The 15045-nt window shown below is 42.4% G+C and overlaps 1 protein-coding gene across 3 annotated transcripts in view; it reads left to right on the top strand.

Moving 5' to 3' along the window:
* Positions 1–15045, top strand: part of FHIP1A (FHF complex subunit HOOK interacting protein 1A) — a 120057-nt gene that overhangs the window by 46066 nt on the left and 58946 nt on the right. The window contains exon 1 of one of the 3 annotated variants that reach the window (XM_053403133.1): positions 7123–7278. The exons of the other annotated variants lie outside the window; for them this stretch is intronic. The gene's annotated coding sequence lies outside the window, so the exon portion shown is untranslated. Of the gene's footprint in view, positions 1–7122; positions 7279–15045 lie in introns of those variants that run through there. 3 annotated transcript variants of the gene reach the window in all.

Genomic DNA, 15045 nt, shown 5'->3' with positions numbered 1-15045 from the left:
AATAGTGGTGTATTTTTGTTATAAAAGTAACATAACTAGTATAGATCTTTTGCCTTCCATCCAGCCACATAAATTTGTCATAAAGTGTTGTTTGCTGAACAGCCTCAGCAAAGCCCCGCTGTGCCTCCGGCTTGTGAGGAGACCCTCCCCGGAGCTTGAAGAAGACTGTAGTCAAGCCTTCCTTTAATAAAAGTGGTTTCTTGCTCAGGAGAAATAAGGGGAGATATCATCCTGCTTCTGTGGTTCATCCAAGCAAAGGCATAGCAGCTTGTCTGTGAAGGGAACTGTGGACTAAATTAATAATACGTGCAGACACAAATATATATCAAGAAGTGTGGCCTGCCGATAGAATCCTGCAATAGAATAGCCAATAGGGGAAGTGAATATCGGTTCCAGTCTAGTTTCAGTTTTTGCTTAGAAAGTTCAAGAAAAACCAGTTCTGTTATTCAGTGTACGTACAATGCTGTGTGTGAAATAAGATTGCCTTCAGAATGTGACCAAAGAGTTTAGGCAGATTTTCATTGTAAATGTATAACTACATTTTTCTTTTAAAAATAAAAATGGCTGCCTTGTTATGATCTGAATTCGATTTTCTAGAATCTTTTCCAACAGTTTCTAGAAACTGTTTTTGGTATGTGTGGTTGGAATGGCAACTTCAATATATCCTGTAGATGAAAAGTTATATTGGAACATGACTTTTGCTGCAAAGCTCTTTTAAAAATGAAACAGATCAACACATGCTTCAAAAATTATAAATCTTTGGTAACCTGAATCTGTGCGTATGGAGCCGTCTTTCTAGCTTTTCTGTGCAGTAACGAAAGCTGATTTTCCACCCCCCAGAAGCTAGAGCATAAGATAAGTTTAGGACAAAACTGTAACTTACTGTAATAGATGTTGGTTAGAATATTTGTTTACAACATTGTAGGTTGGTTCTTGAGACAGCCTCCAAAGATAATAGCCCAAACTTGATGTCGGCTGTAATGTTGTAATCATTCTTACTGAATTAGAGTGATTGCACTGAGTAATCAAAGTAACCTCTAGGTGCTTTTGTATAGGTTGATTAAGACATGTGCTTCATAAGCATTTACATCCTTTGATGTTTGATAGCTATTGAACAGGTACCAACTTACTGGATGGGGACTGAAAGATTAAAATAATTATAACAGAGTGCGTAAAAAAAAAGGAAGTGTGGCCAGTACAGAGAAAGAAATCTGATTTTTACAGCTAGTTGGCAAGGAGGTGTAATGTAGGGGCATGTTATGGCTTTGAGGGACCTGATGCTGTCTTAATGACTAGAGTTGTCTAGGTGATTCCTGCTGAACCTGGAGTTTCCCACCATGCTGACAAGTAGTTTCAGATTCACGTATAAGCCAGGGGTCAGCAACCCGCGGCTCCGGAGCTGCATGTGGCTCTTTTACACCTTTGCTGCGGCTCCGGGGCGGATACTAGCGAGGGGAGGAGGCGCATTGTGCGCCTCAACACTCCCCACTGTGGCGGGCGCTGTACTAGCTGTGACGTTGCATGGGGGCGGTGTGTGCGTTAGTCATGCACTGTCCCAACGTCACCTTCCCACCCGCCCACCCGCTACATTGTAAGGGGCATGTACGCTGGTCACTGCATTGAAAGGGGGCATGTACGCTGGTCACTGTTTTGAAGGGAAGTGAAGAACACACACACACAAAAAGGCAACTTGTTAATTTAACGTTTATTTCTATGAGGAGGAGTAATTCTGAGGGGTCAAACAAAGAAATAACAAAAAGTGACAAAAAAGTTATTTTTATAATGACGAGTTTTGCGGCTCCCAGTTTTTTTTCTTCGGAAACGGGTCCAAGTGGCTCTTTTTGTCTTAAAAGTTGCAGACCCCTGGTATAAGCTAAAGAAGCTATAGCTTAGGGCCCTACTCTCTTGGGGGCCCCCAAAAAATTAAAGAAAAAACACACCTGGATGTACATTTCCAAAATATAAGATAAAAAGTAAAATAAAACCTATATACAGCAAGAGTGTTTTGTGTTGAGTAGGCTCCCATGATGTAAGTAATGGGCCCCGCCTGCTAGCCTGCTCCCTAAAATATCACTGGTTTGCTCATTTCTATATACAGTGGTACCTTGGTTCTCAATCTTAATCTGTTCTGGAAGTCTGTTCCCAAACCAAAGCGTTCCTAAACAGTGACAATTTGTTGTTGACAAAGGACAGCTGGACATATAAAGGGCCCCATTACTTTAAGTAGCTTAGGGCCTCATCAAACCTAAATCCGGCTCTGCTGACAAGTTAGGAACATGAACCAGTATGAACATGAAGATGCTAAGAAACATCCACAAATCTTTGTTTGCTTTGCTCAGTGAGAGCTCATTTGTGCTTCAGCAGAGTTTTTTTTTTAAAAAAAAATCCCACCCACCTACGCAATAGAAGAGGACAAATCTGTCTAATTAAAATATTGCCATGCAATTTGCTACTGAGCTCTATAGGTGGGTTTTCTGGAGGGGGGGAATTGAAATGTTTTGTGGAAAGTATTACTATTTAAAGTAGGTTAGTATGGGTAGTGTAATTTGGAATGAAAAATTACAGCTTTTGCTGGAAAATTTTCTCATGCCCTAGAGCAATGGTTCCCAAACTTTCCTCTGCACAGGCCACTGGAAAATTGCTAAGGATTTTAGCAAACCACTGAATGATGGTAGCAATTGTATCGCTCTGTGCTAGGTGCTGTATGATTTTAGCTTCTTTTATTTCTTTTATGGTATTACGATTTAAATTATAAACTGCAATACAAGAAGAAGAAGAAGAAGAGTTTGGATTTGATATCCCGCCTTTCACTCCCCTTCAGGAGTCTCAAAGCGGCTAACAATCTCCTTTCCCTTCCTCCCCCACAACAAACACTCTGTGAGGTGAGTGGGGCTGAGAGACTTCAGAGAAGTGTGACTAGCCCAAGGTCACCCAGCAGCTGCATGTGGAGGAGCGGAGACGCGAACCCGGTTTCCCAGATTACGTGACTTAACCACTACACCACACTGGCTCTCAATACAATAAAATACAATACATAATTTGTATTCCACAAAACTCAAATGGTATAATACAATATAAGAAATTTTTATTTCTTATAAGCAGTGAAATACAATAAAATCAATATGAATATTGAATGCATTGGATGCTCTGTCTCACATTGTCAGCCACAAATTCACAGACACACCATGGACCACCTGAAAGAAGCTCGTGGACCACAGTTTGGGAACCTCATGTTAATTTTTCCCCCCAGTACACTACAGATACTCAACCTGAAATATTTGAGTGAGGGAAAGTTAAAAACATCCTTAATGTGGTGTTAGGTAGAATCTTTTTACTAGAAGACTGCTTATAAATATTTAAAGACATTAGCGTTTACTTCCTTTACATTGTTTACGATGAAGAAGAAAAAACCCTCAGCTACTGAAAACTGTTGACATACTAATAAATGTTTAGCAACCAAAGAACTCTGCATGATATGCAACTCACATACTGGTTAGGATTAATCACCTAAAAAATATTAATTACAACTTTGAAACTGCCAAGCTTGGCTAATATTGTATTTGCAACTGACATTCATTTAGTCATTGCTATTAATGAATGTATGAAAAGAAAATTCTGCAGCAGAATAAAGCACTGGAGATTATATGTTTTAGCAAATTTTCAGTGGAAAATTGTATGCATTACGTCACTGCTGTTTGTCTCTGATAGCAATTACTTCCCTGGTGAGCGAAGAAGTAGAAAACAGGTACTCTGCAAGTGCAAGTAGCTAGAATATTTGGCCTGAGTGTGGAAATTAATGTTCAAATTCCCACTTCCCCAAGAAGCTCATTGTGTCTGTCGCCTTGGGCGTGTTGCTATCTGTCAGCCTAATGTACTTCAGAAAGTTGCTGTGAGATAAAATGGGAACCCCATGTATGGTGCCTTGACTTTCTTGTTAAGAAAGGACAAGATAAACTATCATGGCCTCCTTTCCTATCTGTCTTGTGCTGCCACAGCTATTACAGGTACACATCCTATCTATTTAAAGATTGGACCGGCATCGTAAGTTGTTCAGTGCTTCAGTTCCTGCTTGGAAAAGCCATGCCACTAAATTGCACATGTGGCTTTTCCATTTCCTGTTTGCTGAAAATGGCAAGCAAAAGCAGGTTGAATGCAATGTGTTGTATTTCTTTTAATGGGGAGTAGCTCTTAGGATACTGAGTTGTAGTCTGTTCTTCATCTGTTCCTATTATTATTATTATTTATTACAGTGGTACCTCAGGTTACATACACTTCAGGTTACATGCGCTTCAGGTTACATACTCTGCTAACCCAGAAATAGTGCTTCAGGTTAAGAACTTTGCTTCAGGATGAGAACAGAAATCGTGCTCCGGCAGCGCGGCAGCAGCAGGAGGCCCCATTAGCTAAAGTGGTGCTTCAGGTTAAGAACAGTTTCAGGTTAAGTATGGACCTCCAGAACAAATTAAGTACTTAACCCGAGGTACCACTGTATTTATATACTGCCCTTCATAATAAGATTTCAGGGCAGTTCACAGAAAAAATACAGGATAAAAACAAGTAAAGAATTAAAACAAAATATGTAGCAAAACAATGACCCCTCCCTTCCCACAGACACGTTTAAAAGGCTGTGGAATATTAATTAGTCAAAGGCCTGAAAGGAAGGTTGTCTCCTGGCGCCTAAAAATATATAATGAAGGCGTCTCTCTGTGTATATATAACCAGAAGCAAGTCCTTCGATGCCTTTCTGGCTGTTCTTGTGGGACATCAGAGAACAATGAAGCAGGGGTTTAACCATATTTTTCTGGTTTGGATATAATGGAAAACTGGTTTAACAAGCCAGAATATCAACACCAAAGCTGACTGTTTGAAGGAAGGAGTATGCACATGTTGAGACCTATCTATCTTTTCTGTCCAGTAATGAGAGGTAATTTTCATTATGCACGTACAGAGCTAAAGAGAACATGACTCTTTCTGCCTACCTTCTACTAAAATGGGCAAGGAAAGAGAGGAGGAAATGTGCAGACACATAGCTCCCCCCGCCCAATATTATTATTTTTACTTATTAATACAAAGAACAGCAATTAACATTCAACCATTCCATCACCACCCAAGTATCAATTTATTATAGTAAACTTTTAAGTCCTTTCAGTTTTTAAACAAATATATCATTCACAAGTTTCTATGTGCTGTTGGACTCTTGTAATCATGTTCTATCGATGTTTCATATGTAGTAAAACTATGCCACGTTGATTTTAAAAAGTTGTGTCTTGTTTTTGACCCGATAAAGCAAACCAAAGTTCTTTTATTTCATAGGCCATTCATTCTTGTTTACAAACATTGACAAGGCGTACATGATTTCCCTTTCTATATTAATATAAAGAAATAGGTATTTGGTTGCATGCAGATTTAAGTGTCCCCGGAACAGTGTTGTTAATTTTTTTAAAAAAACCAGTGCATTTAACTTGTTTTTAATGCAAATCAATTTTTTCCCTACCTTGATTTAGATGTAAGGATTGGTGGAGTAAATAAAGAAAGCACATATGCAAGGTCGAATGAGGGCTTCTAACCCATGTGCAAAACCAAATCCAGATTTTGTTGCTTGGATGATCTTGGCATGAGGCCACATGATGCTTTGTATGAGATTTCAGTTTAGTTAGGCCTGTTGGCATAACACAAAGCTATGTAGCTGCACCATTATTTTCTAGTGGCATGGAAGGCATTTGCCTTTCCAATTGCTTACAAATGTAATTGGTGGAATTTATGTGAAATGGCGAAGTTGCCAGAATAGCCAACAACCTAATCAGTCATGCTTCTCATACAACTTCTAAATCAGCCTTTCCCAAATTGGTACATTCCAGCTGTTTTGGGCTGTTCTGGCTGGGTCTGATAGGAGTTAGTACCTTCCATCTGTCTTAGACCAAAAGTTGGGCAAGATTGTTCTAGAATCTAGGTAATATTGTTTTGGAAACAGATACCTTCCCAGTTTTTATGCAAAGCATGTTGATAAAAACCTGTACATGGAAATGTATGTTTATGAGATATGCCTTATGTTTGTGACTCACACATGGGAAAAATTGAGATGAATGGGTAGACTTGTAGACTTGATGTGTAGTTAATTTGCTCCTTCCTTCTATGCCATTTTAAAAATTAATTTATCTTCAAGCCGGGCATCTTTATGCTATATATATCTGTGGCATCACAATAATGATAATTTTGTCTCATTCAAGTTTCTGGTATATTTTTTATTTGGCTTACCTTGAAAATGGAAAAGTGTGGATTGTGTGTCAATTTGAAGCTAATGTTTTTGGCTACTACAAAGTTATATTTTTCCTGATTATACTATAGCAAATGTATTTGCTGTAGGGAGCTACAGATCTGCAATTATGGATTTCATAGGCAGATTTTTACCTTAAAAGAAACTTGATTAATGAGTGATCAATTTAGGCATTGGGTCAGGTAGGAGGATATATGGGCCAGAAAGCCTTTTCTTTCGTTTGTGTTTTTTAAGGTCAAATTCTTTTATAAATTGAGTTGCAAATGAACGCTGTATATCTGGTAGAAATGAAAGATGAATTGATATAATTAAAGAGAGCCTGTTCTAAGAGCTTCGGCTAAATGAATTCTCAAAGAAGAGCTGCGGTTTCCTGAAGTGAAAAATTAACAAGAGAGTGCTCTTTGCATTTTAATGGTGCATAGTACGGTAGAATTGTTAGCTGAAGCCAAAGGCAAGCACTCCAATATTTTGAGGGTGGGAATGAAGGGTGCCTGTACTTTGGTTTTCAATTTTGTCTGTTGCAAGATACTGAAACAATACATGAGAATATAAGTAGTTAAATATTCCAGATTGCATGTATTTTTGGAGCATTCTGCATGCTGGTGTTTCTATGTTTCAGTAGTATCCCTGCATCTCTTCAAGTCCTCTGTTTTATTCTGCAGAGAGAAATGGAATGGGAACTATAACCAATTAATTTCTGAGCAATAAGCAGTGTTTTGGATCCTGAGCTGAGAATATCATTTAATGGGTCTGTTATTATTTTCTGTGGAGAAATACTGTCAAATAACTATCCATCAAATATGATATATATGATGGATAAACATGCCATATCTTTTTCTTTCACTGTTCTTATGACTTGTTCCATTTCTCTGATTTGCAAGTTGGGTATTGTCTAAGGAAGGAAAACCAACATACTGTACAGACCCAGAATTTTAAAGAAGGACCAAGGAATAAACAGTTTAGTGTTTGCATAGGAATTGGAAGGCGAATGATGTAAGGCAGAGGTAACTAATGATGATTACTGTTTTCCCAATCAATCTCTTTTGGGCATATTGCTGTTAATGGCTCACCATCTGAATCATAAATGTATGTATGCAAATCCTTTAAGGCTCATGGGTGATGCTCAAGCTACTTACAAACACAGGACCAATATAGAAAAGGATTAAAGATTTATCATATGTTGTTATTGGCCTTTACTGGCATAAGTTTAAACAATAAAATCATAGAAAGTCATCCAAATACATTGATAATCCAAACACTAGATAGCCACCATTGAATAAATCAGGCAACTTTAGCTTTAGCTTTAAATACCCTGAAACAATCTTGGTAGTTTCAGGAGTATCATCCCTCAACAAATATTGGATTACAGATTCTTTGTGAATCGATATTTTAAGCTGTAAAGGAGTCACTAGGAGATTTCTGTGAAGGTGTCGAGAAGAGGGCAATCCAAAATTATGTGATGTATTGTATCTGGTGTTTTCTTATTACAGGAGCAGAATCTGTTCTGGAAGAGGATTTTTTTGAAACCTTCTGAACGAAACAGATGAATGCATTTAGATGAGCTAGCATAAAGGCTCTGCGATGCAATGGAGTATCTAAATTGTAAAAGTCATTACTGTATATACTCGTGTATAAGCCGACTTTTCCAGCACATTTTTTTATGCCGAAAAAGACCCCCTCGGCTTATATTCGAGTGAGGGTCCCACTTACCCAGGGTCAGCAAACTTTTTTGGGAGGGGGCCGGTTGACCGTCCCCCAGACTGCGTGGGTGGCCGGACTGTGTGTGTGTGTGTGTGTGTGTGTGTGTGTGTGTGCTTCTCTCTCCCCCCCTGCCCCCAGACTGCCTATGGTGCGAGAGGCGGCGGTGGCGGGACCAGTGGCTAGAAAGGGCTGGCTGGATTCAGAGAGGCACTGCCCTCTGCTCTGCCAACCACGGCTCGTGCCTGCGCTTGTGAGCGGCAGAGGGATGAGCGGCCCGAAAGCAGCCCTTTCTCACCGCTGGTCCCAACGGCGCCACCCACCTCTCGCAAGGGCAGGCACAGGAGCTGTGGATGGGAGAGGCGCTGCGCTGTGCCTCTCCCAAACACGGCTCCTATGCCTGCTTTTGCGAGCGGCAGAGGTGGGCAGCGGCAGGGGAGATGGGATGAGCGGCCCGAAAGCGGTTCTTCTTTTCTCCTGCACGCTGGCCGCCTCTGTGTTGTCTGTGCTGTACTGGGTAAGAACCTGCCCGCTTCTGTGTGCTGGTACCTGGGGCGCACCGCATCCTTGTCAAATGAATGTCAGATGCGGCCGCTCTTCTTCTCCTGTTCTTCTCCAGGGCTGTGACCAATGACGTAGACTTTACAGTCTTACCTGTGCTTGGTCACGGCCCCTTGCTCTGCCCAAGCATTGCTGAATACAAGTATATCTCTGGTCTTGAATATACAGTACGTTTATTTACAGTACTCAGTCTGCTATATTTTATTTTTTATTTTCTTATTAACCCCTATTTAGACCCAGTGTTGACTATGCTTGCATAGAGCAGCCTGTGTTAGGGCTCTGGAATTACAGTGGTACCTTGGTTCTCAAACAACTTGGAACCCAAGCACCCCTCAAACCCAGAAGTAAGTGTTGTGGTTTGCTAGGTTTTTTTGGAACCCGAACATGCTCTGTTTTGAGTGTTACGCTTCTGATTTGAGTGCCACATTTCCATTTTGAGTGCCACTCTTCTGTTTTGAGTGTTACACTCAGGTCTCTGTTTTTGCAATTTATTTTGCGTTTTTGCTTCTGTGGTTTGTTTTGTTTTGTTTTTGTTACTGTGTGGAACCCAGTTCAGCTACTGATTGGTTGATTGTGTGACTACAGTACATTGTTTATTGCTTTCATTTTATGGATCGATTGTCTCATTAGATAGTAAAATTCATGTTAAATTGCTGTTTTAGGGTTTTTTAAAAAAGTTTGGAACAGATTAATCCATTTAGCATTACTTTCTATGGGAAAGTGTGCCTTGGTTTTGGAACACTTTGGTTTTGGAACGGACTTCTGGAACGGATTAAGTTTGAGAACCAAGGTACCACTGTATTTATTGAAGGCTGCTTTAGAAATTAATTAAATAGACAAATATAAATTCTAAGAATTATTTCTAAAAATGAAATCCTCCCCCCCCCCTAACATTTAAGGCCTTTACTGAGATATACAGAATAATTGTTGAAATTTGGACCCTACTGTTTGCATTATACAGGCAGTGTCTCAGAGCTTGCTGCTAAATGATATAGATGACAACAAAAACTGGCTGTGGAACAGGGCTATAAAATTATGCATTGGATAGCTCAATATGTGCTTCTGCTATACTACTGGCACAGGACAATATATTTTGTTTTCCAAAAGCAAAGCAGTTAGATTGGTGAGATTTAAACCATCTGCACACTAGATTAAATTGTCCAAGGATTATGGGAATATTTGCAGACGTGCTGTAAAAGCTATGAAGTAGAACAGATTATTCTGTACATAGCAAAGAGAAAAATCTATTATATAAAGGAATTTGGCTGTAAAGTCTTCTGATGAAGTTGATTTAGTGAGTCAGATGTCCATATGCTTTTCCTGTCAGAGAGAATTCTTGATTGAAATTTGTAGTATGTGTTGTTTGTTTTGTTTTTAGAATACACAGATCAGCAGTTTTCAATTATAATCTGATATCTAGTTCAATGGCTCATGCTACTATATGCAGTAATATACAATGAGGCTCTGTGCTCTCCTTTTGACATTTATGAAACAACCTGCTGCTGGTTGAATGCTGCTTTGATCTGTGCATGATATCCTAGATACAGATGAAAATGTTTGGCTGGATCAGATGTTACTCTTCTACATGGGAATATGAGAAGAGCAGATGAAGAAGTGCTAGGCTGTTGATAATTTCCTTATTCCAGATTCACAAAAGTATCATCAGATGAACTCCTACTTGGTGTTCTGTCTATTCCTGCTCCTTATGGATGACAGCTGTTAAAAGAAATTGAAACTGAAACTTTTCAAAAATGTCACTTGTTATGAAACTGAATATGCTTGTGCTGTAAGCAACATTTCATTTTAAATGGTAAACGTATGCTGTCAGTAAAAATAATGTAGTCTTGAGAAACATGTCCTTGTACGACTTCTAAGTATTTAGTAATCAGTCAGTTTGAAACTTAACGCTTCCTGCCTCTTCCAGAAAATTCCTGTTCCTTGTAGATCCAAGTGGTATTTTGAATCTGATGTTGTTTAACATTAATTTAGACAGCATGGAAGAGATGTTGGCCCTGTTGAGAGATGTTACAATCCAGAAGCTCATTCTAGAGCACTTACTGTATATTTTGATCACATATTTTGTACTTGCAGCCAGGATGGCTAAAGTGTAGTTGAAAGCTGTCCCCTCTCTTCCCAGTTCCTGACACTGAGTTTTCGTATATTCAACTTTTTTGTTTTTGAGCACTCTTGTGATCAAATTTTCCATGGATTCTTCTGAATTCTGAATCTTCTGAATTCTTAACATGAATCTCTAACTGCCTTAGCCAAAACTTTCTTAGCCACTTTGCACTGACTGGGAATCCAGCCAAGTTGTGTTGATTGTGTGTAGTTATTAATTGAAAAGGCAAAGGGACCCCTGACCATTAGGTCCAGTCGTGGCCGACTCTGGGGTTGCGGCGCTCATCTCGCTTTATTGGCCGAGGGAGCTGGTGTACAGCTTCCAGGTCATGTGTCCAGCATGACTAAGCCACTTCTGGCAAACCAGAGCAGCGCACAGAAACGCCGTTTACCTTCCCGCCAGAGTGGTACCTATTTATCTACTTGCACTTTGATGTGCTTTCAGACTGCTAGGTTGGCAAGAGCTGGGACCGAGCAATGGGGGCTCACCCCATTGCGGGGATTTGAACCTCCGACCTTCTGATCGGCAAGTCCTAGCTCTGTGGTTTAACCTACAGCGCCACCCGCATTGTAGAAATTATCAAATAGGGCCTGAGCTCTGTGACAATTTGCTGGAAGGCATCAACAAGATTTGCTCATAAAAAGTTGACACAATTTTGTCAGATGACAGTGTCTTTTGAATATTGCTGCTCAATCTGAGATCATTTCAGTATTTTAATGGCCTGTATTTATCCAAACACACTTGCAGATTTGGTTGTTGGTATGCATTCTATTCTAAGACACAGACTCATTGTTCTAACGCTTCAAAGTTGTTTACAAAAGTGAAAAATGAAGGAGAGACGATAATGTGATCAATAGCACTTCCACCACGTTTTTTCATGCAAGCCTTAGGCATGAACTGGGTTTAGGGTAGAGAGAGAAAAAATTGTTAGACCTAGGCCAGTAGCTATCAATTTCAGCTCCTTATCTGAAAAAATACAAGTATTAATTAGTGAAACAAAGAAGGTAAGGCTTGTAAGGCAACCAAACTAAATAAAGAGCAAACCATATGCAAAGTCTGTATAGTGATAGACAGACTCTATATGAAAACCTAAACAAATATGTAAAATCTTAAAAAAAAAAATTAGGATCGAAAGTTTCAAGTTGTTTCAGTCTTCCTGAGATCCAGTCTGCCCAGTTGGTTGGTACAAAGGGCTCTTCTAAAAATACAAAACAGCAAGTGAATTGTCTGTCTTTTTAAAAACAGTATGTGAATTCCTGGCTTATAGTTAGGTGGACTATAGGATTTCTCATGTGTAAATTAACAATGTTCCAACTTTGGAGAAGACTACGGGAGATTAACTTCTGGCTTATTCCTGAGTGAGTGAACTGCACTTATGTGCTTAGATTTAGACAATGGCGTAGCGTGGGGGGTGCAGGGGGCCGGCCGCACCGGGCGCAACATCTGGGGGTTAGGGTTAGGGGGCACAAATCCATGGGTTAGGGGTCGCAAATTACTTGCCTTGCCCCAGGTGCTGACAACCCACGTGTAATGGCTTTAGGGGTTGCTTGTGCGTAAGGGAATCGTTCTGTCTCTCGCTGACGTAGCAGCGTAGGTATTGCTGGAGTATACTGTTCGCTCGTTCCGCTTGCCCGTTGGTTTCTGGGTGTCTCGCCGTCGAGAAGCCCACCTCGACCTGCAGCAAGCTCATGAGCTTCCTCCAGAACCTTGAAGTAAATTGTTTCCCGCGATCTGAGATGACCCTTGAGGGATCCCCATGCAACCTGAAGATGTGATCCACAAACAATCTGGCTGTTTCCTCTGCCATCACCGCATGTGAGCAAGCTATGAAATGGCACATTTTTGTCAGTAGATCGACTACTACCATGACTGCTGTCTTCCCCCTTGATTTGGGCAAATCTGTCATAAAATCGATGGACACCACCTCCCAGGGTCTTCCCGGCGTGGGTAAGGGTTCCAGTAACCCTGCAGGGGCCGCCCTCTCCCCCTTTGCCCTCTGGCAGCGGTCGCACCCCCGTACGTACTCCCGTACATCTTCCCTTACCCTTGGCCACCAGAACTGCCTGGTGACAAGCAGCATGGTCTTGTGCTGACCAAAGTGCCCCGCTGTTGGGTTGTCGTGGAGTTGTTTGAGTACCCTTCCCCTCAAGGTCTCCCCCGGTACGTACAGCGCTCCCTTATAGTACAGTACCCCTTCCTTTTCCTCAAACTCTCCATGGTTTTCCCTTCCTTCCCGTAGTTCCCTGATTTTAGTTTGGGCGAACTCGTCGTCCCTGGTGAGACCGGCTAGTTCTCATTTCCCAACCAACACTCCCCCACACACCCATCTGTCCTCGGGGAACACGTGTCGGGCTTCCGGCGGTCCCTCTCCTTCCATGTACTCCGGCTTCCGGGAGAGAGCATCGGCTCTAACGTTCTCCTCTCCCGGCACATACCGGATCTCGAAGGAAAACTTGGAGAACTCTTGTGCCCATCGAATCTGTCTCTGGTTGAGTACTCGCGCAGTCCTCCAGTACTCCAAGTTCTTGTGATCCGTGCAAACCTGGATCTTGTGCCGCGCCCCTATTAACAGATGTCTCCATCGGCGAAACGCTGCATAGATAGCTATCAGTTCGCGGTCATACACCGTGTAGTTCTGCTCCGACTTGCTCAGCTTCCTCGAGAAAAAGGCGCACGGCCTCCAGTCTTGCTGGGTTCCTGGCTGCAAAAGTACGGCTCCTATGGCCTGGTCTGACGCGTCGGTCTCTAGCCTCATGAGCTTCTCCAAATCCACGTGCAGGAGCTGCTCTTCCGACGCGAACGCTTTCTTCAGGCTTTCAAAGGATTGCTGGGCCCCTTCCGTCCAGACTAACTTCTTTTTGCTACTGAGACAGTCTGTGATGGGTGCTGTTAAATGGGCGAAGTTCTTGATGAACTTCCTGTAGAAGTTGCTGTACCCTAGGAACCTCTGCACGTCCTTCCGGGTCTTGGGGGCCTTCCATTCCAGTACCGCCTGCACCTTGCTGGGGTCCATAGCTAGGCCCTTGTCTGACAACTTGTACCCCAGAAACTCGACCTCCCTTGTGTGAAATTGGCATTTTTCCAGCTTGACCCACAACTGGTGTTTCTGCAGTCTCTTTAGCACTTACCTGACGTCTTTGACATGTTGCTTCTCATTGTCAGAATAGATTAAGACATCGTCCAAGAAGGCTACGCAGTTTTTGTACAGCAGGGACCCCAACACGTGGTGCATGAAAGCTTGAAAGCAGGCGGAGCCCAACTGTAATCCGAAGGGCATAACTAAGTACTCAAAGGCTCCCAGGGGGGTGAACATGTGGTTTTCCATTCGTCCCCCTCCCTCATCCTGATCAAATTGTATGCTCCCCTGAGGTCCAGCTTGGTAAAAATTTTCCCCTGCCTCACCCGTGTTAAAATGTCGTCAATCCTGGGCATTGGGAAGGTCACGGGTTCTGATACAAGGTTCAAGGCCCTAAAATCTACGACTAATCTGGGCTGATTAGTATCCTTTTTGTCCACAAAGAACACCGGACTGCCCCCCACCGCCTTTGATTCTCTTATGAAACCTCTTTTCAGGTTCTTGTCAATAAATTCCCGCAACTCCTGCATCTCCCTGTCCAACATGGCATACAGTTTACCCACTGGCAGCTGAGCCCCTGGGAGTAGGTTGATTTGGCAGTCAAAGGGCCTATGGGGGTAGTCTTATCTGCCTCCTTCTCGCTGAAGACCTGCAGGTCAGCATATTGGGGTGGCACCTTCCCTTTTGGCTCCACAGCCATTCCAGCCACCCTGGCCACTGTCATCCTTGGGGTTCCCCCCCCATGCAGTGTTCCAAGCAGTAAGCTGACCCAAAGGTGACTGACCGCTGATGCCATGCCACTACTGGATCATGCAGTGCCAGCCAGCTCATTCCCAGTATTATTGGGGGTCCTGACAGTGTGGCTACGTGAAAGGCAATGGTCTCTGTGTGCCTGGAAACCCTCATTCTCATTGGTGGGGTCTGGTGCGTCCCCTCCCCTCCCAGAAGTTCCCTGCTGTCGATGGTTGTCACTTGCAAGGGAAAATCCAGAGGCAGCAGGTGGAGTTGGTGTTCTAGAGCGAAGCTCTTGCTGAAGAAATTGCAGGAACTGCCTGAAAACAGCAGCCCCTTCACCTTGACTGGGTGCCCATTTGGGAGTTCTAGCACCACTTCTATGGCTATAGCTGCCCTGGGAGGGTCTGGTTGGGGCACTTCTATTGGTTGTTGGCTTGGCTGCTGCCCCCGCTGATTGGCAGCCAAGCTTGGCCGTTTCCCTGGGCCTGATCCGTTTCCCCCTTCCCCTCACAACCAGCAGCTCCCACCATCCCTTGCCAGGCCTTTCTTTGAGGGCAGACCCTGGCAAAATGTCCTGGCCGT

Source organism: Podarcis raffonei, chromosome 9, assembly GCF_027172205.1.
Source record: "Podarcis raffonei isolate rPodRaf1 chromosome 9, rPodRaf1.pri, whole genome shotgun sequence".
Lineage (NCBI taxonomy): Eukaryota > Metazoa > Chordata > Lepidosauria > Squamata > Lacertidae > Podarcis > Podarcis raffonei.
The sequence above is the reverse complement of the archived record's forward strand: the minus strand, read 5'-3'. Positions and strand labels throughout refer to the sequence as shown.